Genomic DNA, 23,422 nt, shown 5'->3' on the forward strand with positions numbered 1-23,422 from the left:
GACTCAGACCTGACTTTCAGCAGCCACATCAAAGCTGTCACTAAGAAGCTTTTTACCAGCTAAGAAACATCAAAAGAATTAAAAGTTTAGTCTCCCAGAAAGACCAAGAGAAACTCATCCATGCATTCATCTCCAGTAGGCTGGATTTCTGTAATGGTCTTTTAACAGGACTTCCTAAAAAGAGCACTAAACATCTGCAGCTCATCCAAAACGCTGCTGCTAGAGTTTTAACCAGGACTAAGAGATCTAAACACATCACACCAGTTTTAAAATCTTTACACTGGCTTCCAGTCAGTCACAGAATAGATTTTAAAACCTTTCTGATCGTTTACAAATCCCAGAATGGTTCAGGCCCAGAATACATCTGTGATATGTTCAGAGAATATAAACCTAGCAGAGCTCTTAGATCCAAAGACTCTGGTCAACTAGTCCAGACCAGAGTCCAGACTAAACATGGAGAAGCAGCATTTAGCTGTTATGCTGCAAACAAATGGAACAAACTGCCAGTGGAGATTAAACTTCACCAAATAGACATTTTTAAATCCAGGTTAAAAACATTTCTTTTCTCATGCACCTATGCATGAAATCTGCATTTTAACTTTTTAACTTATCTTGCTTTTAATTATTTAATGTAATTTGTTATTTTATTTTGATTCTTGCCATATGTTGCTGCCTTTTACTATTTCTTAATATCTGTAATGCTTTTGTTTTATGTCAAGTACTTTGAATTGTCCTGTACATGAAATGTGCTATACAAATAAACTGTCTTGCCTTGCCTTGCCTTTGAATGGCTCATGATCTGAAGCATACAACATCTACAACATGGAAGCAATGCAATGGCATGTCCCCACATTTTAGGTGACACTGGATCACTAGTGTTTTAATTATGCATTATGTAGGGATTTAACATCTCACATCCTGATAATTGCAAATGTGAATGGTACATATGAACAATGATGCACAACAAAATGCAAAAGCAGCATGGTGTGTATTTGAAGAGAAAACGCTGAACTTTTCTGAAATAGTCGAGTCAAGTAGCTGGTCTCAACCTGATCAAGCTACTGCTCATTTGCCAAAGACAAAAAGATCTTTAAACAACAACTGGAGTAAAGATTTGACAAAGGAGAATTAAACATTTTATTTACGTTGATTTACTCAATTTCATATTCAATCCTTGTGGAGGATTCCTCATGAAAGAAATCCTCCACCTAAATAAATCTCAATGGGGTGTTTGCTGAAGAATAAAAGAAATATGTTTGTAGATTATGTGCCCTCTAGTGGTCTTGAGAGAAACTAAATGTACATTGTTAAAGAAAAAATGCTAAAGGGGATGGTTGTGGTGGTAACCTCGTAAAAATAATATATTTTAGCCTGAGCCAGATTAATTTTCAAATCATAACTAGTTTTGGTTTTTAAAACTAACCAATTAAAGCTAATAGCAAAAGTTAACCAAGAACTGATGATGCTTTTTTCTAACATGTTATACGTACATATAATCAAGGCAAACAGTAAACTGTTGTCCATGAGGATCGCATTGTAAATTTGGTTTTTCTTTTACCGTATGATCTTTTCCTATTTTATTAAAACAATGTTATTAACCAAACCCATCCAGGAAGTTACAACAAGGTTTGGTTAAGTTTTTTTGTTTGGGTTATAAACTAGGTATAACTCTGAAGTGAAAGAGCCATTGTCATATGTTGGCCTTGAACCTGCATCATGAAAGTATTCACAGCTTGAAGGGCTTCCTCTGTACCGAGGTCCACTGACTTCTGTTATTTCTGAAGGACTGGCCTTTACCTGCATGGTTGTTGAAAAAAAATGGTTGAGCTCTAACTTTGTTCTTCCGATGGATAAAGTTTTGTTTTTTGTTTGCTGTTTTGTTTGTTTTGTTTAGTTTGTTTGTTCATTTCCCAAACAGGTCAATTTACAGTAGCCTCCCGTTTGTACCATGGAGACCTTGTGATGAACGTTATGGGACCTCTTTTTACATAACATAAAAAGCCGAACTGATCTGAATTCGGCAGGAACAGCCAGATCAAGGAAAACTGTCAGTCTTTTAAACTCTGTTTCACTTGTTGGTAGTCATCATCTGATTGACATTTTATGGATTTAAAAGTGTGTTGAATTGATGGGTTTGAGAGCATCCATGTAACTGAGCTCCTGTTTGTTCAGTTAAGTGTTGAAATTTTTTTTATGTATTATTTTAGTGCATTGCTTTAATCTTTCAAATGTTTATATGTTTGTATGTTTTTGTCTCATTGCACTTATCAGTCTGAAATCCCAATAAAACCTACGTTTTGACTGTTAAAAGACTTGACACTTACAAGGACTTAATTAAAGAAAATGTCTCTTCTTGTAGAATATTCAGGATGTTGCAGAAAACAAAATTAAAAGTGAATCAATTCTATGATCACTGTGGTTTTGTGTTACACAGATTTAATGAGCTAATGTAGCCTCTCTTGCCCCCTGTTCCTGTTCTAATCAGGAACCAGTGAAACATGACACCAGCCAGGTAGTTTTGATGCCTAAACAAAAGTGAGTGAAAAGCAAAAAGGAAACAATGACGTGGGAAAAATAACAAGGCTGTTCTTTAACTTAAGTCTCGTGATTATAAAATCTGTATCTTTCACCAACTCACTTCCAATATCCTTGTTGTTTTTGGAATAAAACTCAGAAATAAAGACTGGCAGGCGAGTTCTACTTAAAATAAAAGGATTGATGTGGTTGGGGTTGGGTCGTGTCATGCTCTGAAGAAGGCAATTGTGTGAGCTTTAACAGTCCATTTGGGAAATTGGGAAAGAAAGAAAGAAAGAAAGAAAGAAAGAAAGAAAGAAAGAAAGAAAAGAAAGAAAAGAAAGTAAGAAAGAAACATTTAAATTTAAGAAGTGTTTCTATTTTCTCTGAAGGACATTGTAGTGTTGGTTTTCTGGGTCTAGTTTTCCTGCAGTCAGTTTCACATATACTGACAACTCAACAGGAAAAGCTGGAAAAAATTCTCGAGGACTAAATGTTAACAAGAACCATCTGCAACATGAAGTAAAACCAGTTTAAAACAGGCCCGAAGATGTTTGCAAAATTAAACAGGCTCAACAATGAGAAGTGGAAGAAGAACCTTTGATCTTTTCTAAAATTTCAAATGGTCCAAAACTAACAAATAATAACCTTGTATAATGTCATGTAATAGATTTATAACTGAGCATACTGGTATCAGTCTTCATGGATCATATGTATGCTGTGAAGCCTTGAGTAGTCCTGTTATTTGTTAGTTATGTCACTGACCAGGTAGAGGGGAAAGTAGAGTGTGGAGCTGGTGTGGTGGTCGGAAAGTTCTGATAAATGTTAAGAGACTATGAAGACAAGTTAAAGACAGTTTTGTTTAAGAAGGGGAGTTTGAAGGCTGAGCCTGAGGCTAACAGCTGTTTTCCGGGCTGACTCAATTGCAGCCTGATGTCTGGTTGATTAGAAACAGGAAACAGGGCCTAGTGCCGAGGCAGGGCTCTTCTAATTACAGCCACATGACCTCTGACATTGCTCATTTGTCCGATAGAGACAACACTGAAGGGTAGATGGAAAAGAAAGATGGGCTGAGAGGGCATAAAGTCAAACAGGTAATAGCAAACAAGCAGCTGGAGAGAAAGAAGAAATAAACTGGAGGTGGAATAAAAACATGCATACTGGATCAAAAGGCCCAACCCTGGTTGTCCAAGTCATAAAGTAAGAACCCTTAAAACCCCAACATGTCAAATCTCCTAAATCTTTAGCATCTAGGTCTAAAGTCAAAAAGTGCAGTATAAATGGAGCATAAAGAAAAGTACACTGAGACAGCCAACTAAGCTTTTATACATAATCCAAAGTAAGCAACGAAATTTCTCAGGATTTCTGGATAATTATACCCTTTTTGGATAGAGTGCAAATACCGATGAGCTGTTCTGTAAGTGTTTGTTACCTAAAGGAGACACATTTAGATCATTTTGAATTTTATACTGGCACCAGACTGTAATTGTTTGTTTCTGACTTTCTTTGCTTCCATACTGAAAAAGATGGACGCATTTTCTTTTTAATCTATTTTTAAAAAAAAATAGATTAAATTATATCTATCTATCTATAACTGATCGTTATAGATAGATAGATAGATAGATAGATAGATAGATAGATAGATAGATAGATAGATAGATAGATAGATAGATAGATAGATAGATAGATAGATAGATAGTTCACCAAAAGCACCAACTCCAACATTCAGAGTAGAGGTTATAGTGTTTATTTACCATTGCAACTATTTTCCCACAAATAAGAAATACGTGGTGCAGAAGTAGCAAAAGACAGTAGCTGCTTTTTTAAATTGGTCAACTGGTTCTTTTAGTTCATGTCTTTTTCAGGCTTGGAAAAGTCTTCCTTGTATTGGGAAAACCCATAATGCAACTCTCCCAACAAGTGGACTGTAATTTGAGGTCATTTCTTGGAACACATTATGATGTTACTAAATTTACGTTGAGAACAAATACTGTGAAAACAACAAAAGATTTAAATGCATATTGTACAAATCTTGATTCATGTTTTTTTTTTTTTATCACTGTGGCTCATTTTAAAGGAAAGAGAATAAATAGAAGCATCGTTAAAATGTTACCTAACAAACACTAAGACCGTGACATTAGAACAGTTCTTCAGCGCTATCATATGGCAATCTAGAAATGTAGGATTATCCTTGACTTTGAGAAGCACCTGGAGTCTTCAAACAATTAAAACATGTGCTGACAAATGTCCTGCCATGTAATTAATTATCATAATTTTCATCTGATGGAACAGAGTGAAACTCCAGTAATCATCAAAGCTTTATCTCTTGTCAGAGTGTTCAAAATAACATTGTGATCCCCAGAGTAACAGTGCACAGCTAATAGAAAAGGTAAAGGTGAAAAAAAATGATTGACTGAAGGATTCCCACTGGTCAGGGAACTTCAAATTGCATGTCATACAGTCATGTAACAATTTATTATCCATCAGCACAATGCCTATATGTCCCTCTTCAGCATCAGGTATTCATTTCCAGTGTTACAATAAGCAATATACTGGTTGCAACATGGGACTGTGCTGTTCTTGAGTCCTTGACAAAGGATATTCTGAGCCTTAAAAAGTAATATGCACCAGAGTGTTTAAAAATCTCATAAGCATTTATGTAAAAATAGTTAACTGTTATTGTTTGACAGCTGATCTTTGATTTTTACAAAGTTGTCCATATTTGGTAACAATTTTAAAAAGTTATTCTCTTTAAGGCTTTGGAAAAACTAGATTATAATGCATGTATAATGCACTCTAAACCCATTTAATCTAGTCTGAATCCCTTTTGGATCGTATCAAAACAAGCCCAGAATTTTTAAGTCATTTACAAATACTGGATGATTGAGCAGTATAGACTAAAACACAATCATGCTTTGAGCAAACCAAGTAAAAATCACACTGTTGCAGAAACATTCAGAGGTTACATTTTCTTCTATTTCATCTGGAATATGAACCCTAACACTAACCGTTAATTCTCTGAAACTAATTGCATATCTATTTGAAGAACTAGTTTATGTTGAAGTTAAAGAGACTTTCATTTATTAAGCCTGAACACCACTCTTCACTCAGGGTTTCTTGTATTTCCAATTGCAGAATATCTTCCTTTGTCCCTCTGTCAACCCCCACCTCTCTCTGCTTTCCTTGTAAAAGTCTCACTACCTAATGAATGGCAAATGGCTCTAAAGTGAGCAGTACCAGTGTTGCTGGGTGATTTAGACACAATGGAACATGGCACTGCCAGACACAGCTCGATGCTCTGCTGGCTTCATTTAATTATTTATTTCTTCACTCCAGGGGTCATTAGTTGACCATAAATGAGCAGATTCAGGTCTGTGCAAAAGCTATGTGAAATATGGAGCCACTTACTTAACTTTAAATGACAAAACCAGAAGTCTACTCACATTTAAGTTTGACAGCTGTGAGGCTTAATCAGTCTATAAAAAGCTCTGGATTATATTTGTAGGACAGTCTTATCAGAGAAACTGCCTCTCTGGAACTGAAAACCACAATGTTCTTTTTTATGCCGAAAAGATGTAAGAATCATCAGTGCATGTATTATTATCTCTTTTCAGAAGCTAATAAAGTTGTTGACCGAGTTGACAGAGCCAGAGAAGACAGCTGACGCAGTGATCCTTGAGGAGATGTTCTTTCTTCTTAGGGAGCGATCTGCTTCATTGCCCTTTTTGGCCTGAAAACAATATACAGACTGAGAAACATTAACCCCAGGTCAGATCCTATCTAGTCCCAGCGTGGTGTGTGGTGTTGAATTGGGGGAAAAAAAGAAAGCCGATTCTGTGGTCAAGTCATGTAGGTGCTACAGCAGATGTGGGTCACATGAGGATATTAAAATTTAAATAAATTCAAGCTTTAATGCCAGGTCAAAGGTATTTGTGTTCTTAATCTTGTGTGAATTTGCCATGTTTAGAATCTGTAAAACATTTTTTTTTGTCTCACACAAGCAGAATAATATCTACAGTGAAAATCACTGCACATCTGGCAAATGGTTTATATATTTATTTTATTATACTTTCTTAATCCCAGCTGGACTCCTTCTCTGTATTTAACCCATCCTAGTTACACTAGGAGCAGTGGACTGTCAGGCCAGATTCCATCACTCAGGGAGCAGTTGGGGGTTAAGGAGCCCACACTGGTTCACCTCAGTTGCCAGCCCAGTGACTTTAACTCAGGTTTTCCAGACCCAAGCACACCACACACCTCTGTCACCACTAGGTCATCACTGCCCAGACTTTATAGTGAAGCTTATTTGCAATGGCCATATGCAATTCAGTATTACACTAGCATATTTTGGTCCTCCCTGGTGCTCACAAGGATAATCAAATGCCAGAAATGCCCCTGCTAATTTTACATGAATTAGAAGAGCAGGAGCTGTGCAACTTTCTCATAATGTCCCAAGTCCTCAGCTGAGCTTATGCTAAGATAAGGTTTCTTATAATGAAAAAAATAAACAAAAACATCCCCCAGCTTAAAGACACTGGTTTGTTCTCTCATTAAGATACATGTAAATAATATGTTTAAGTCTGATTATGTTGTGTTGATCTACAAACTAACTAGCAGGGGTCTCATACTTCACATACGGCTAAAATCCAGTTTCTTTCTTCCAGGGAGCCAAGTAAGCCTCAGGACGGAACATATCTGTCAAGGTCAGAGAATTTACAACCCTGACATAGGTTTAAAAACCATAGCTTTAGGGATAAAAGGTGGACACACAGCTGAAAACACTTTCTTTTCTCTTTTTAAAAAAAAAAAATTGGAGGTAAAGCAATATTCTGTCAAAGGCCAAGATTCTTTCTCATGTGCTGCTTTATCTCAGACATGACCTTAATGTATAAATGCAACTAACAAGCCTCACTTCATATGAAGTGCTAGTTATTTTAGAAAAAAAATGTTTTCATCTTCAATAATTTATGCTTCCTTTACCACTCCTCCTTAAACAAGGTTCAAATGTTTCTAGTTAGGCAAGTTGCTGTAGCCTTCCTAACACATAAATATGTATGTTTCATAGATGCAGTCAGAAATAAGTTGCCAGAGGCCCCCTACTATACCAGACTCAAAAATGTAAATAGACAATGGCATGAATTATGGTGGTTGTCCTATTTTCAGAGAAGCTTGGAATGAAAGAAAAAACATCAGTCCCGTTGCAATTGTGTCGGTTTCCGTGCAAGCTATGATGTTACAACTGAAAGCTTTTCTTTGTGCAGCAAAGCTACTTTGTTTATGAAATAAAATGTCTAATATCATTAGAGAGCAAAACTGCTGATACAAGTAAGAATAACAACTACTATAACTACTAATTAGGGGAAACAACATGATTTGGTTTTAACTGCAACACTTACATAACCTGTATCTTTCCCAAAAATGATCATTTTTACTCTGGGCTTGTCTGAGAACTGCAGGTTACTTATGATATATTATTTTCAGTTTCTGGGAATTTCTGGCAGGCAATTTCTACTTTAGATATCTGGGAACCAGATATCTAGATATCTAAAGTAGGAACTGCCTGCTTCCTGAAAACAAGTAGGAGTTGATTATAAATGAGAGGTCACTTTTAGAAACTCTTGTAGAAACTACAAGCTACAGATAAGTCTTAAATCTCATGAGGCTATTTGGCATTATAAGATACAAGCCTTGGCCATTAACTTTATGTTTTGAGCGGAAAGTAAAGGAAGTAAAACCCCAAATCTTGTGGCAGAATTTAGATCTCCTAAAAGATATTTTAACATTTTGACAATAAGGAATCAGAAGCATGAGCTGTTTTGCAACACTTTGAAAAAGGAGATTAAGAGTTAACATTATGCATATGGTGAGTGGTATCCAGTGGAGACATGTAAACCTTTAGCCATGCTACATTTAGATGAAGAGTTTTGGACTATGTGAGGGACTTTTGGTTTTAACTGGACCCACTTTGTTTCCACAGTGATCCAGGACCTGCCAAAGCCTGCAGGTACTCATTTAGTCATGCACACTCATACAAACATGAGCACACAAAATAACAGGCTGTCTGGCTGAACTTTTTTGGATTGCAAATTACAGACTTGTTTGGCCTTGTAATCCACCCCATGCTTTTCTCTGAAGCGACACACACACATGGAGACACACGCACATGCACAGAGCACCATGCAATACAGCAGCAGTACTGATCTTTTCAGCCTGAGGGTTTCTCTCACCTGTTCCATGCAGACGTGCAGATTTCCAGAGTTTTCCAGCTGCAGCAGGTTTAAATGAGTTATTAACATAAATGCTGATACACAGAGTCACAATCTTGATCCTGCATAACACTTTTTTTTGTAAGCATTGTGAAATATTAATTTAATTTGGCAATCTATGGAGAAGCCAAGAAGAAATGCTGTCTGAGAAAAAGGACCAACTAATATACTCAGAATTTTGATTTTTACTTACCAGCATTAAAAAAAAAAAAAAAAAAAAAAAAAACACATGAGACTGACTAAAAGTGTGACAAAACTACAACAGAGCACAATTTTTAATAAGCCGTGGGTGTAATCAAGAGGCCTGGATATTTTACTTTATTTTCCCAACTGGGAAAGAAATAAATAAGATTATTGAAGAATTTTTTATGAATTTGTAAATGACACAAGGGTTGAACACTGCCTGACAAAATGTCACATAAATTACTGCTTATTTACACAAAGCTGACTAACAAGCACTCTACCAACTATTGTTGTGCAGTATTAGTATGGTTGCATTCCCACAATATTTGCTCTGATACTGTTATAATGTATCATTAGAATACTTTATAAACACCACAATAATAAAGTGTAAATGAAAATGTATGAGTTAATGACTAATTTAATGAAGGAACTCCTCATCAAATAAAAGAACCAAGCTTTTTTTTTTCCTCTTGTTTATTGTTCCCATATTGAGATTCCCAAATGGTAATTCACATGACAAGTTTGATGACAAACAGACCAGTTTGCCAAAAACAAATTGTGGCACTGGTGGAAATTTGTTACTACAGGAGAAATTGGTTATTTGTCTTTTCAAAATGTCAATATTCAGACTTGCTGTCACATTTCTAAAGCTGCGTTTAGACTAGACGAAGGAAATCGTGTGTTGGCATTTCATATCTGATGCACCTTTTGGGGTCAAAATACTTGTTTTTATTATTATGGTAAAACTAATCTATCCAACTCCATACGAATGCAAGAAGTTTACAGAGGTTAAATTTCTTCATTAGCTGATACTTTGTGGTAGAGCTTGTGACAAAGTGTATCAGACGACCACAGAGCTGCATCTCCTTCCTTTTTTTCCTCTGTGTCTACAGCAAAATTATTACAGGCTTGGTGGTGGTGGATTTTAATTGTTGGTCTTACCATATGTCTCCAGTCACAGGATGAAGGGGAAAAGGTTTAATAAGGAAGGTAAATTTTGATATCTTGTCTTAACTTGATAGAAAAACGAAGCAGCAGAAGGAAGAATGGATGGGATTTCATTTTTTTATTTTTATTTTAATGGCTCAAAGTAAAATAGTGTTTTTAAAGTCTGTAGTGCACACCAGTGTTTGCATTGCTCAGAAACAGAATCTTTTGAGATTTAATCCCACTCATTGTTGGTGTTTTTACTGTGAAATGCAGAATATGTAAAGGTTGTAACTGTTTTATTATTATTATTATTATTATTATTATTATTATCTTCCAAAACATGATGTCCTTACTGCACACCGTATTATTTGAAGGAACAGATTCACTATTCACATTGTAACAGTAATGGTGTTGTTCTGCTTTGATCCACTTCATCTTCCCTGCAGGGATATTATGTTTCCATCAGGATCATTTTGTCTAGCTTTTGAGCCATTTCCTACTTCATAAATCAATTTTGCACAACAGCACATTTAATTACTTGATCATAATTCTGGAATACATCATTTTTAATTGAATGGCCATTAGCTGGTGAGATGGTGGTAGAAGTCATAATTACCTAGAGCAAAGAAAAGGGATATTACAAGTAGATGAGATGAACCATAGTTATTAATCCTAGCTGGGAAGTGAGTCATTAGGGCAGCAAAGACTGCATACATACAAAGGTGAGTAATGACAAAGAAGGACAAGTAGACAGTAACACAAAAAAGGAATATAATTTAAAGATTAACATTTCATGGTCCAATGAGAAAAGGATCAAGAAGTGGAGTGGATCTGTAAATACATTTCTTGTACTCTTACAATGTCTCTAAATTTTCTAATTCAAAAGCTGTCATTTATCAAAGTTATTCCCTAAAGGGAATATCAAATCTCATCTGGCTGCCCAGCTGAATACTATGACAAACAACAGCTTTGGTCTGATGAGGATGTCTGCTGAGCTATGTACTTAGACCAACACCTATATTTCCCCTTTTTGCTGTTTACTCAGTAAGAGCTGCAGCTATAAATGGGTTTCTAAAAATGTTATTTTCCTGTGTGATATACAAAAGTCTTCCCTGCTCAGTGCAATATTTTTTTACAAAGACTCTGTGGATTAAATTAATGATCTACATGCATCTTTATTGATTTATTTTTCATTTATTTTGCCAAAATATTCTTTGGACCTAATAAAGTGCAACTCAATTCAGTTTAATTCAGTTAATTTACATTAAATAATAGTAGCTGAAAACAAGACATTTAGCTAAAGATGAAATATTCTTCATGATCATTGACTATAGATGGCTTTTCCCTGACAGAATTGTGTGAAACTTACAGACTCATTCTTAGCTTAGAAACAGGAATTCTTGCAGCTTTAAAGTAAACAATTTGATGATCATTGTGAGGCTTCAGTGAAAATATTTTGCTTTGGGGTTGTGTGAGAAACAAAGATTCATTACACCCTATTTGAACAAAAGCCTTTTGATTCCACAATGAACTTTCTTTGCGTGATTGTGCTGCATTTCTTATAATGAGAAATACAGCATGCTGGCTGCATGCATCGGAGTATAATTTGTATGCACTGCCCATCCAGATGTTGTCAGTTGCTTAACGTGAGAGTTTCTTCAGGTATTCAAAGCTCATTTCATCCACTTCAGTCTGAGATGAACTGCAGTACTACATTCCTTGTGGCTGGGATGGGAGCTGTTACACCCAGTGGTCCACTGTGGCCGATCTGGCACTCAAACTGGACCATTAACTGAATGTTTAGTCACAAATTGGCGCCCTTCTTCTAGATGGATGTGTCATTGTGGTTTCTTTTCAAAAGAAAAGAATGAAAGCCTGATCTAAACAGTTGGGACAGTGTTTGTTTCATTTTGTTTTTTAACCTATACTGCTGGTTCATGCTCATACCTTGTATTGGTTTCTTTCTTTATTAGTGTAGGCTAGATATTTCTCACTTATACAGCAGTTTTCATCCAGATGTGTTCAAGAGGACAGTCCCACAAAGTCCCAGAGCTTCAGCTAAGAGTGAGGTGGGGTTTTCCATAATATGTAGTAAAACCACAGCTTATTTTAACTAGTCTGGCTTTGTGTTTTCTGTTTCCTGACTATTATAAAATCTTTAACAAACATATAATGGTTTGCTACTATATCACAACTTTCACTCAGGAAGCAGTCATCTGTCAGTTGGAAGGTTTGCAGTTAGACCATGTGTTGAAGAGTCACAATGACATGGATGCATTTATCAGCATATGACTGCTACAGAACAAAAAGCACTGCATAGCTTGTCAAACAATGTATATGCTTATGTACTGTATGGTTTGTAGTGCAAGAGTGCTTTAAGAGATAGACAATACTGGAAGAATCCAATATAAATGGGATCCATTTATACATGTGCATTGTTAGTCTTGTGCCCATGTTGTCATAAGAAACAAAATTTTAAATAATTGTATTTTTAAGACCATTTGCGTTTTTCTACATGTATGAGCGTGAAATATGCTGGTGCTAGGTTCAGTGTGCAGAGAGCTTTCAGGCAACAGGGTCTAAAATAGGCCAATTGATGCATCTGCAAAATATGTTAATTTTGATGGGATGAGAAATCATTTCAGAACTCCTGAACCAGTTAGAGCTGCTGAAATGTGTAACAATCAATTTAAGTATTTCCTGTAAGACCAGAATAAATGTATACTATGAATCTGCAACTTTACCATTTATGGGTTTGCAGCCAAATTAAATTCAAAGCAATATAAAATTTGCACTGTGATGCATCCTAATGAGATGCAGCTGAGTTTTACAGTGCTGCCCTCTAGTGAGATGAATGATGGATGAGGCAAGTCACCAAAGTCTAGCCTAATGACTCACTGCCATAAAATTAAACACAAGTGTTAAAATTTTAAAATTAATTTATTATACTTCTTTGTCATAGAATTAATTACTTTTTGTTTATGGTTAACATACAGTCATTCATATAGAGAACAAATGAGTTTTTATTTTTTCAGTTTCAATTAACTTAGAAATGTACACGCTTCTTTGTGACCCCACAGAGGAGAAAAATATCCTTTTTTTTTCAAAAGTATTGTCTCTCATGTCTGTCTCCCCCCCTGAGGGAAAAGGTTCTCTGCCTCTTCCTCTTCTTGCTCTCCTGTTCCTCTCCTTTATTTGGATGAGCAGATGCAAAGACGAGAGAACACCCGAACACACTGGCACAATGAGGAAGTTAGACAAATGGCTGATGTGTATTAAGGAGCCAAAAACTAAAGAGCATTCCTTTTCTTTTTCTTCATCCACACATACATACAGGAAGCAATAGCACACACATTCTCACACACAGACACTTTCCAACACTGATCCATCAGCCATGAAAAAAAGAAGAGAACAGCACAAAGGAAAAAGAAATCGAGCGACAATTATATAAAAAATAAATCTATGCAACTATCTACAATCAGTATCAGTGCATGGAACAGAGTGAGGCATGAGATAAGTTCTTGTACATCAGCACAATATGTGGTCAGAAATAAACGTTTTCTGTTCTTCTTGCCATCTTTCTGCAAACATGTTTTACAAATTCATGTGAAGAAGCAACAGTTTCCATCAGGAACCAAAGGAAGTGTGTAAGCTGTTCTCATTTAGATCATACAGAAGGAAAAAAATATAAAAAATACAACATGCTCCAACCCTTTCAGTTTCACCAACATTTTTAATAAGAACACACCCAAATTCTCCATCTCACATTGTAAACTGTTTTATTTTTGTCTTTCGGCACAACAAAGTCTGTGTAAGGACTGGAGGGCTAATTCTGGTAAACCAGTGAGAGGCTGGAGAGGATTAGTCCTGGCAGGCAGCCCTGCTGGTTAATTGGCTGCAGACAACACTCTGCCCTGAGGACATGAGAGCGGGTGGCAGCGTCACGCCGAGCGTCAGTCATCTGCCAAAGCTGCACTGGAGATGTTTGTGTGTGTTTTCTGTCAGAAGAAACATTTGTGTGGAACATGAGACGACATGCAAAGCACCCCCTAGTAGTCACAGGCCAGTGAGCATGAGAGAAGATGCAAACAATGCTTCACCAAGCAGCAGCATGTAGCCAAGTAGTCACATTTTACTCTCCATTACAGGATTTTTCATCATTTGGCAGACAAAGTTGATTCTCCTTAAAATTTGGGAAAAAATAAGTTTAGGTGGTTTTGATAATAGTTTTCATTAAACATCATGTATAAACCTTTCTTTCCTGTATTATGTACTTTATCAAAGAATCATAGAAAGTCAGATTTTAGTTTTTACATACTGATTTTGTTGTTTTTTTTCCCCCCCATTAAGTACTAATATATGGACGCAGTCATACTCATATGTTGTAATAATTTTAGATGGATTAGAACCAGTATCATGATTCCAGTTTTGGAAACCAGATGTTATTTCTGTAGCTTCTTTGTGACTCCAGAGATTGAATCAGTTGTAACACACAAAAAGTACAATGAAAAAAACAAAAAAAACAAAACAAAAAAAAAAAACCTGTTTAAACATACATACATTGCAATTCACACCTCCCCCCATAGATGTGCATATATATATATATATATATATATATATATACACACACACATCTGTATGCATTAAAAAACCCAACCCAAACCACATCCCTCCAATAAGGTGCAATTCATAGCTTTGCAGGCAGAAGTGTTGCTTTTCAACATGCAACGTTTAAAAAAAAAATAATAATAAAAAAAGCTTTTAGCCAGTACATACATCTTTTGTAGGTCTTTGACATCTTTGTCTAGTTGGAGGGAAAGCACAACACACACATACACACTCCAACCAGTACCACTTTGCTATGGGACAGAGACAGAACATTACTAAAAAGATGAGGACAAGACTTTTTTTGTATTTAGCTTCATCCTGTGTTGCTTTCCAAAACAAAACCACTTCAGAGAGGCTGAGCCGTGACAAACATGTTTTATGGCCACACAATGGCTAGTCTACATAGCGATCACATAACAGCGAAGATACAGACAGAGTGCCTATAGTAGTCTGACTGTTGGACCAACAGAAGATACTGCCACAGTTGGACTGTGGTATAAAACAGAGGCTGTACTGTGTCTCTTTGAAAGCATGTGTCTATTTGTGCTGTGTCTTTCTGTAAATGTATCTGTAAAATAAAACACCTTCAAATGTATCATCCATTAATCAAGTGGTTATGTGATGCTGTTAAAGTCACAAGGAAAATATGGCATCATAAAACATTAAAACAGAGCTAACATGATGGCACCATGTTATGAAGTCCCCTTCCTGACATCAAAGGAGGTAAAAGATCTGTGAAGTGGGGTGGAACTATACTCGAGCAGTAGGCTGCGACAGTGCTTGTGAACTTACATTTACACTCACGCACACACAAACAAACACACACACACAACCGCCTTCAAAAGACATTAAAAATCAAGTTGTCAAGTGGATGATTTTACAAAACAAAGTACAAAAACAAAGTTAAATAGAAAAACAAAGATACTCATTACCTCTTCTCCATTTCTCAGATTTCCCACAAAAAATGTTGCAAACAAAGACCAGAAGGGAAAATATATCGATTGACTTTACAAAAAAAAAAAAAAAAAACCATAAGTGCAAACCAAAACAAAAAGGGAAGACTACAAATGTGGAAAGTCTGTGATTGTAGGGAACATTCCTTCTCTCTTTCCAGCTCGGCTTGTGTTTCTGATTTCAAGAAATTCAAACCCCTCTGGAGGCTTACACTTGTACTATTCCTCTCATGCTTCCCAACCCTTCATTTGCCTTTTTCTAACACTGCCCCGCTTTCTTTGCTGCCTTTGTTTCAATTCAGATTGGGCTGGTGCTGCAGAAACAGCTAATTTCTGAGATTTGCAGGAAGTGTATGTATGTATGTGTGTATATATATATATATATATATATCTGCTATACTGTACACGAAGAAAAAGTTCAGACACCTAAACTTGGTGTGTGGGTTAATCTGGAAGGCATTGATCTGAAACATAATATTAAAGGCTTATAAACGATGAGAATGTAAGCACTATTTTCTTTTTTTTTTTTTTTCGTCTTCTTTATTTTTAGCCCAGGTATAATTGAGGTCTTGCAATCTGCTGAAGGATATTAACACAAGGTGCTGAAATTGAATCAGTTCTATATCTCATCCAAATTCATAAACCACCCAGCCTGAGCAAACCTGAATGTGGCCAAATTATGTAGTTGTCAGGCCCCAAGCCCAAATACAAACAAACAAAACTGACCATATTTGGTCCTGACAGGCCGAGAGTTTCAACATTTTCCCTAAATCAACCGGATTCATCAGGCTACCTATGAGAACTTTTTTCTATTTATTATTTTAACTTGAATAAATGACTAACTCAGCAATTAAATTTATAGATATCCGTGGACCGTTTTAACTTTGGCTGCAGCATACTTAGTCACGATTAACAGTAGTCAGTCACTCATCCCTCCCCTCCATTTTCAGAAGGCATCTGATCCGCAGCCATGTGTCGGCCAATCTGTTTGCCCACCTTTTCAGGCATGTGCTGTATGTGTTACCACGTCCATCTGTTTCTGATGTGCGACTCTGACTTTCATCTTTTTGATCTGTCCTGTCACAACATATGGAGTCCTGGACCAGATTCTTTTAATACCCACCCCAAAGCCAGCAATCTGTCCTGGAACACATTCAGAGGTGTTATGACTAACAAACACATCCACTCACACAAATTCACTCATCCTACAAATTCATGACACATTCATACAGTAAACCACGACATATTTACAGAGGTGGAGTTTTGAAATCATCGTCATCATACAAAGCTTTCCCCGTTAGAGTGAATAAAGTATCTGTCTATAAATGTTGCCACCATTTTATATTGAGCACCAGCTGCAGCACGAGTTAATGTGTTCCTTTCCTGAGGTGATGCTCCTTTTATTTCTACTTTTTATGAACCTTTTACACCAGTTGGATCCATTTCGGAAAAGAACTGGACAGGTGCCAATTCTTTTACTCATTAACATGATTGTAAACACAGGGAAGGTTTTACGTCAGTAGAGGCCACACTATTTAATCTCTATAAGCTCAGTTGATCTAAATGTCCTCGCATATCACACGCCACAGGGATGGTTTTGGTTTCATTAATCAGGTTTTGAGAAATCTGCAACAACCTGCAACTGAAGTGAATGGAAAGTCTTCTATAATGTCTCTGTTGGTTCAGAAAAACATTTCTCAGCATTAATTAGTAGGTATTATAAAGACTATAACTCTCTGTGTTTGAGTTTCTTTCCAAGGAGATGCTAAATAACACCAGATGTTAACCTTAATGGCAGGAGAATGGGTACCACAAAATCTGGGCAGATAAAACCTAACTTAGGTGATATGACATTAGAGAAATGTCTTCTTTTAGTTTGGATACACTAACCCTTTAAAACTACTGATATATGGTTAAAAAACAACGGTGTATTCTTCTCAAATCAAATCATATAAAAGCTGTTACGCAGATAAAATGAGGTTTGAGACAAAAGCTTGTTTGGGTGTGTTTTTTTTATGACTGTCAGAGTAAATACTGCACACGTTGCTGAATGTGCCTGTTTTCTGTGGCTCTCAGAGAATAATAACAATAATAACATGGTTACAGTCAAGATGACAGCCTGATAGGTTTATGAATGGCCCCATTTTAAAATACTTTCTCAATAACTTTATATTTTGATTTGAAGCTTAAAATGTTAGGCCTTATCTTAATCAGATGCTTGTCAGTCATATCCTTACATAGCAGATCCATGCAAGTAGGCTTTAGAAAGACAGGAAATGGGCACCTTAAACATCAAAGTCAAAATGGGAACTCCTGTTGTATGGACCCCTTTCTCTGCACCCCACACTCTACTTTCTTTGATTTCCGGCTTGCTGGCTGCCAATGTTTCTTGGAAAAGATCAATTGGTGGAAGTCACAATGCTGGCAGGGGTCCAAGGCTGTGAAGGCATGCAAGCCCCATGGAAAGGCAGCCAGTCAGCTTCTCTGTGAGCACAATAACAGATGGGGGTAATTGTGCCGGTGGAGCAACACAGTCCGGTAGGACGTCCGTGCAAGATGCCGACGAGGTGGTGAACGTTACAAACATGTGCTGATGGTCGATGTGCATGAACTACAAATAGGGTTTTACCTGCAATAGAGGGCTTCAAAGCTGATCTATCTAGACCAGGGATCTCCAGCTCCAGTTCTTGAGGGCCTAAGCCCAGCAGGTTTTAGATGCTCCAACATACCCATTTTAAATTAAATGCTTTATCTCAACAGCTTGTTGTAAAGTGCTACCCAAATATGTTGATTTATCAATCTGATTCAGGTGTGCTTCACCAGAAAACATCTAAAACCTGCAGGAAAGCGGCTCCAGAGGACCAACTTTGGACAACCCTGATCTAGACTGATGTTTTCCAATTTTGCTCAATACATTAAGGCATTCAAATCATGTGCAGAAATGTTCCTAAACAACTTGATACATTCATAATTAGCTAAAGGAAATGCTGAATGTTGCATTAAACTGAAGGGAGGAAGTAGCTGATTTCTAATACTGATGGTGGCCTGATGCACTGGAGAACTGTACAGCAGACATTCGGACAGATATTCGGCACATAGAAGGTAAAACTGCTCCTAATAGCGCTTTACATTCTAAGTTTAGATCTGTCCAGTTTTAAATGTAAATCCCTTTATACGGCTATTGAATCTGCTAATATTGATAACTATAAGCAAGAGCTGTGCAGAGCAGTTTCCTAGCAACGCAACTCCAAACCTGTCTGCAGCAGGATCACCATCTCCTTTACAGTTTTTCATTTTGCACCTAATTTATTCCCCCTGCTCCAATCAGCCGAAGCAAGCAGATATGTTTACTGCAGGTTACTTGTTGGCAGGGTGCCCCACAAATCTGATCAAATTTAAAGTCAGAGCTTGTGTCTTTAGTAAAATCTTTCAACTGATGTTGAATACGGTATGAAATCCTAACAAAAAAGCTACGTTATAATCAGCTGCAGTTTTATTTTAGCTTCCCTACACCATCATACTAAAGCTTTAGGGTTAAAATAATACGCTGCTTTATTATTTTACAATGATTTTATGGATTAAAAAAAAAGACAATCCATGTAATTTTTCCCCCAAATTAGTCCCTGGATTATTGCACAATAGACTGATCTGGATTGAGTTCAATCATTTTATTGCTGTGTCTAAACCTTACAATTGCAAACACTCCTTACACAGCACAAAGACAATGAATTCATTGTTTGTGGTTTTATTTTTCTAATAGCTGATTTCTTACTTTGAGGTCTTTTATATGACTGCTCTCCTCTCCTCTGAGAGGAGACGCCTCTGAACTCTGTTTTATGCCCAGTCCATTCAGTGTTAATCTGCTTGCTTTGCTTTAGCACATTCGTTTTCAGGAGTGGATGCTTGCCTCCATGTTAACGTGTTGCTGACATTGGGGAAATGGTGATTTCAAAACTGAATAAATTACTGCAAAAGAAAGAGTGGGAGCCTAGATACAGGTGTAAAGTCTGTACAAATGCTTAGTGACAAGTGCCTAAAATCTATCATCATTTGAGAGATGGGTAAATATTTCATTCAAGACCTCATTACTGCTTTTTACTTTACAGATTTTAGGTGTGATCATGAACAAAAATTACAGCTCTGAGCAGATTAGCTATTTGAATGTCTTCATAAATGCATCAGTGCTTCTAACATTTGTCAAGTGGCGACAATCTGCTGAAGTGCTCTTAAGCAAGACAGAACCTCCAAGCTGGAGATTAGACTTTTTAAAATTCTGTGTAAGCCTGTGGAGATGGCTTAGACAGCGACAAAACATTGCAACCCATCCTAACTTAACCCATCACTGCTTTATAGATTTTCTTTTACAGAGATGATGTGCTGCTTCTTTCATTTGGATGGTTTTCATTTCATCATGGTGTTGACTCTACCTCAACGGGAAAAATCAAAGTTGTTAAGTCAAGGTTATTACCCTGTAATAAGCCTCTAACATGAAACTTGATGTAGAGGTCTTTCTGGATTTTAATTTCTATTAACAAGCCCTGTGTTTGTTTATAAGAGGGAGATGTTTTTTCTCTTGTTTTTCCAGTTTTAAGTATGACAAAAAAAAGTTTCCTTCACCTACCTACATTTGATTCCCGGATTGTGCTACAAAGGCATTTTTCAAGTCTATGTTTCCTGTTTCTTGCACATTTCATCAGCATACTGTCACAAATCAAAGTAAAACACAGAGGTGGTGTGCATGTGTCATGCTTCTCAGAGTTCTGACATGTTTGGTGTTTTACTCTAGTTAGGGTCTGCAAGTGGCATTAAGAAGGAAAGATTTTCTGAATGTTGGCCCCTACACTCCTGCACCCCTTACACTACTGCTCTGCAACTTTGGTAGATGACCTCAGGCTGTTCTGGATCTCAGGAACTCAACCAGGGACTGTTGCCATGGTGATAAGAGGCAACAGGCAATGAGAAGTAACCCTGGCTAGTGTTTCATTGACACATTTATTTGGCAGGAGTCGCACACACACACACGCACGCATACAATATACATATGTAGATATGCAAACACATGCGCTGTTCTCCAGATGTGCAGCCTGATTGCAGTAGGCAGAAAGTGGGAGTTAACTTGAGTTGAACAGTTTTTGGCAGAGCTTAATCATAAATACCCACCCAGTCCTTGATGTGACACACTTGTGGTTACATTTCTGAGATGGTGTTTAACTGAAACACAAACTTCTTTTTCTTTTATGCAAACAGTACCAAGCAGGTCTGCAATTTGACAGAATAGAGGCTAAAAGATGAAAATGTTACATTTGGTTTGTGGAAATCTCATTAGATGAGTTTGCCTGCTTCAAATTATTAGCTGAAAACCCCAAAAGGCATTCATAAATTTAACCATGAACGTGCTCCATCTTGGGGAGGAGAGATAACTTAAAGTACAGCAGATAAATAAAAGGGCTTTAACACAGTTCCCTGATTTAATGGTTTATCATCTCCAAGATGAATTTATTTAAGTGCTAGGAATCAAGTTTCTCCAGCTCTCTATAAAATTCTGTTTCATTTATAGTATCTTCCATCAATCATTACACTTTCAGAAGGCAAGAAATCTAATTAAGGGTTAATCCAAATTTTACATTGCTGCCTCTTTTCTTGTCTCATCTCAAATCTCATTTGCAGCCAATTTCACTGCAGCCCTTGAGGATTTAAACAGCACTCTAGCTCCCGGCACCAGCACCAAACCCCTAACAGCTGCTGCTGGAGACTGCATTACCATATAGGCAGCATCACAGACCTGAAAATATCGTCAGTCACCCAGGTGACTGCAGCTGTGAAGAGTCAGGATGGAGGCTCTTCTTTTCAGAAGTTTTAGAAGAACTGCCTATTAATCATAATTAAAGACAGGATGTTGTTTAAAAGTGAAGGGGGGGCAACACGGCAAGTGGGTGAAAATAACAGAACATTTAAATCAAGGTGTTCTGAGACCTGTGGTAGTGTTTTGTTTCCAGGTCAAAACAAAGCTACACTGTCAAACCTTTACTTGTTAAGATTCTGATACAATCTCAGCCCTATTGTTACCTCTTAGCAACTCATCAAATTTCTTCCCTGAGCATTTGAGCTCTTCACTTTGAAGCATAATCTGCTTGAAGCTGAGGTAAAGTGTAAAGTTCTAACAGATCTTGAAGGAGCAGATGGTAGAAACAAACAATTTTATAGTAAGAAGAAAAATCCATGTATTTGCTGTGTTTTTATCTGTTCTTACTGATTTGCATTATTGTAGATTCGTGCATTCTTTTTCTCCCTTCAAGAGCCCAGACCACCACTGATACCCCCACCACCACAGACAAGTATGACACACCATCATCAACAACTGTAAAATGATTTTGGGGAGGAATTGAGACATTTCGCCATGTGGATAGCAAGAAAAAGGACAACAGGCACAACAGGCATGAGTGCTCATGCCTGAACGGTAAGATGTTACTGATCATGGGGCATCACCATGGTAACTACTCTCTCCTTGTCCCATGGAGACAGGGAGAGAGAAATGAGGCAAAGAGAAAATAACTACATCCCTATTACTGAAATGCAACATTCTTGTGAGAATAATGGACAATAAATGCACGCTGAAATGGAGCGGGAGTCAGCATAAGCGTTTGATTGTATGAGTGAAACAATTACAGGATGAGCAGGTGATTTAAACTTATTTGAATCAGAGCAGAACGATAAGCAAGCCAAAGAGTGAAAAGTATCCTTAATTAAATAATCCTAATTAACAGAGCAATGCAAGCAGAAAAACGACAGGAGAAAGAAAATGCGTAGAAGATTCATACCAAGTCATTCTACAATTTACAGCTGAGTATAAAACTGAATATTTAACTAACAGGACTTAGAGCTGACCTCATCTGTAGACTGTGGCTACTTGACTGATGTGAACCCACCCACTCATCTCAAACTTGATCCCATCTTCCTTTTTCACATAAGTTAGTTTCCTGGGAAACAAAGTTATTTCAGCTGCTGGACACAGACAAAAATCTGAGGGCTGATCCTCCCTCAAACAGACTCAATGGTTTTCTGACAGGAGAAGTGATAAAGGACCAGGGTATGATTTATTCACATCTGTCTAACCTCTGGAAAAAACATTTACACACATTTGCATTGTTTTCACTTTTTGAAATTTGCCTCCTTCGAGAATGTTTCCTTTTTGTCCTCCTTTCCCTCTCATTGATCTTGCCCCCCCGCCCTGCCACCACAGGTCATAGCCCAAAACTGCACAACACAAAGACAAAGCACGCACACCATTTATGAACACATGAATGGGAGTAGATGAATGAGTAGAAATCTCCCCACAGAGATTTTCTTCTAATTTGGCGCAGTTGAAAAAGGCGTTTTCTACTGAGACCCAAGAACAATGTAATATCTGAAATATAGACTGGTTCTGGAAGAAGGTCACTGAATAGGGAGACATCTGAAGGTGTGGAGGGACGTAGAAACATCAGCTGCTCTGTAAAAGTAGATAAACAAAAGCAGTACTTTGCTTTTTTTTTTTTTTAATCTCCACAGGTTTAACATGCCTGCCCCTTTCTCTCAAAAGAACAGGTGTGTCCAACTGACAGGTGAAGACAGCAAGGAAACAGGCCAGATGACAATAAGACAAAGCTTTGACTCTTCCTGAAAATAAAAAAAAATAAAAGTGGGAGGTTGGGGACATTTTTTATTCTATTTATCCAGTGGTTGCACCCTCTCAATGCTCTTTCTGCAAATACATGGTTGATGTGATTCAGTGTTCCCTTTTTGTTTTTGTTTTTTATTTTTACTCCAAAATAATGACTTTTAAGAGATTTTGAATCCCTGCAACATCAATGTTGCCTGGTGGAAATACATTTAGCTCCAAATGTCATTCATCTGTACCATTTAATTCCCAAAGCTCAGTGCCAAGGCCTCACTCGGGCCATACCAGTTACTTCACATATTTTCACCCAC

General features: G+C 37.1%; 1 protein-coding gene across 5 annotated transcripts in view; it reads right to left on the reverse strand.

Moving 5' to 3' along the window:
* Positions 1-12,898: 12,898 nt before the first annotated feature.
* mgat3b (beta-1,4-mannosyl-glycoprotein 4-beta-N-acetylglucosaminyltransferase b) overlaps positions 12,899-23,422 on the reverse strand; it is a 65,156-nt gene continuing 54,632 nt past the window's right edge. For all 5 annotated transcript variants that reach the window (XM_041983832.1, XM_041983831.1, XM_041983830.1 and 2 more), the window contains one exon: positions 12,899-23,422. The gene's annotated coding sequence lies outside the window, so the exon portion shown is untranslated.

This window comes from Melanotaenia boesemani, chromosome 4 (genome assembly GCF_017639745.1).
Source record: "Melanotaenia boesemani isolate fMelBoe1 chromosome 4, fMelBoe1.pri, whole genome shotgun sequence".
Taxonomy (NCBI): domain Eukaryota; kingdom Metazoa; phylum Chordata; class Actinopteri; order Atheriniformes; family Melanotaeniidae; genus Melanotaenia; species Melanotaenia boesemani.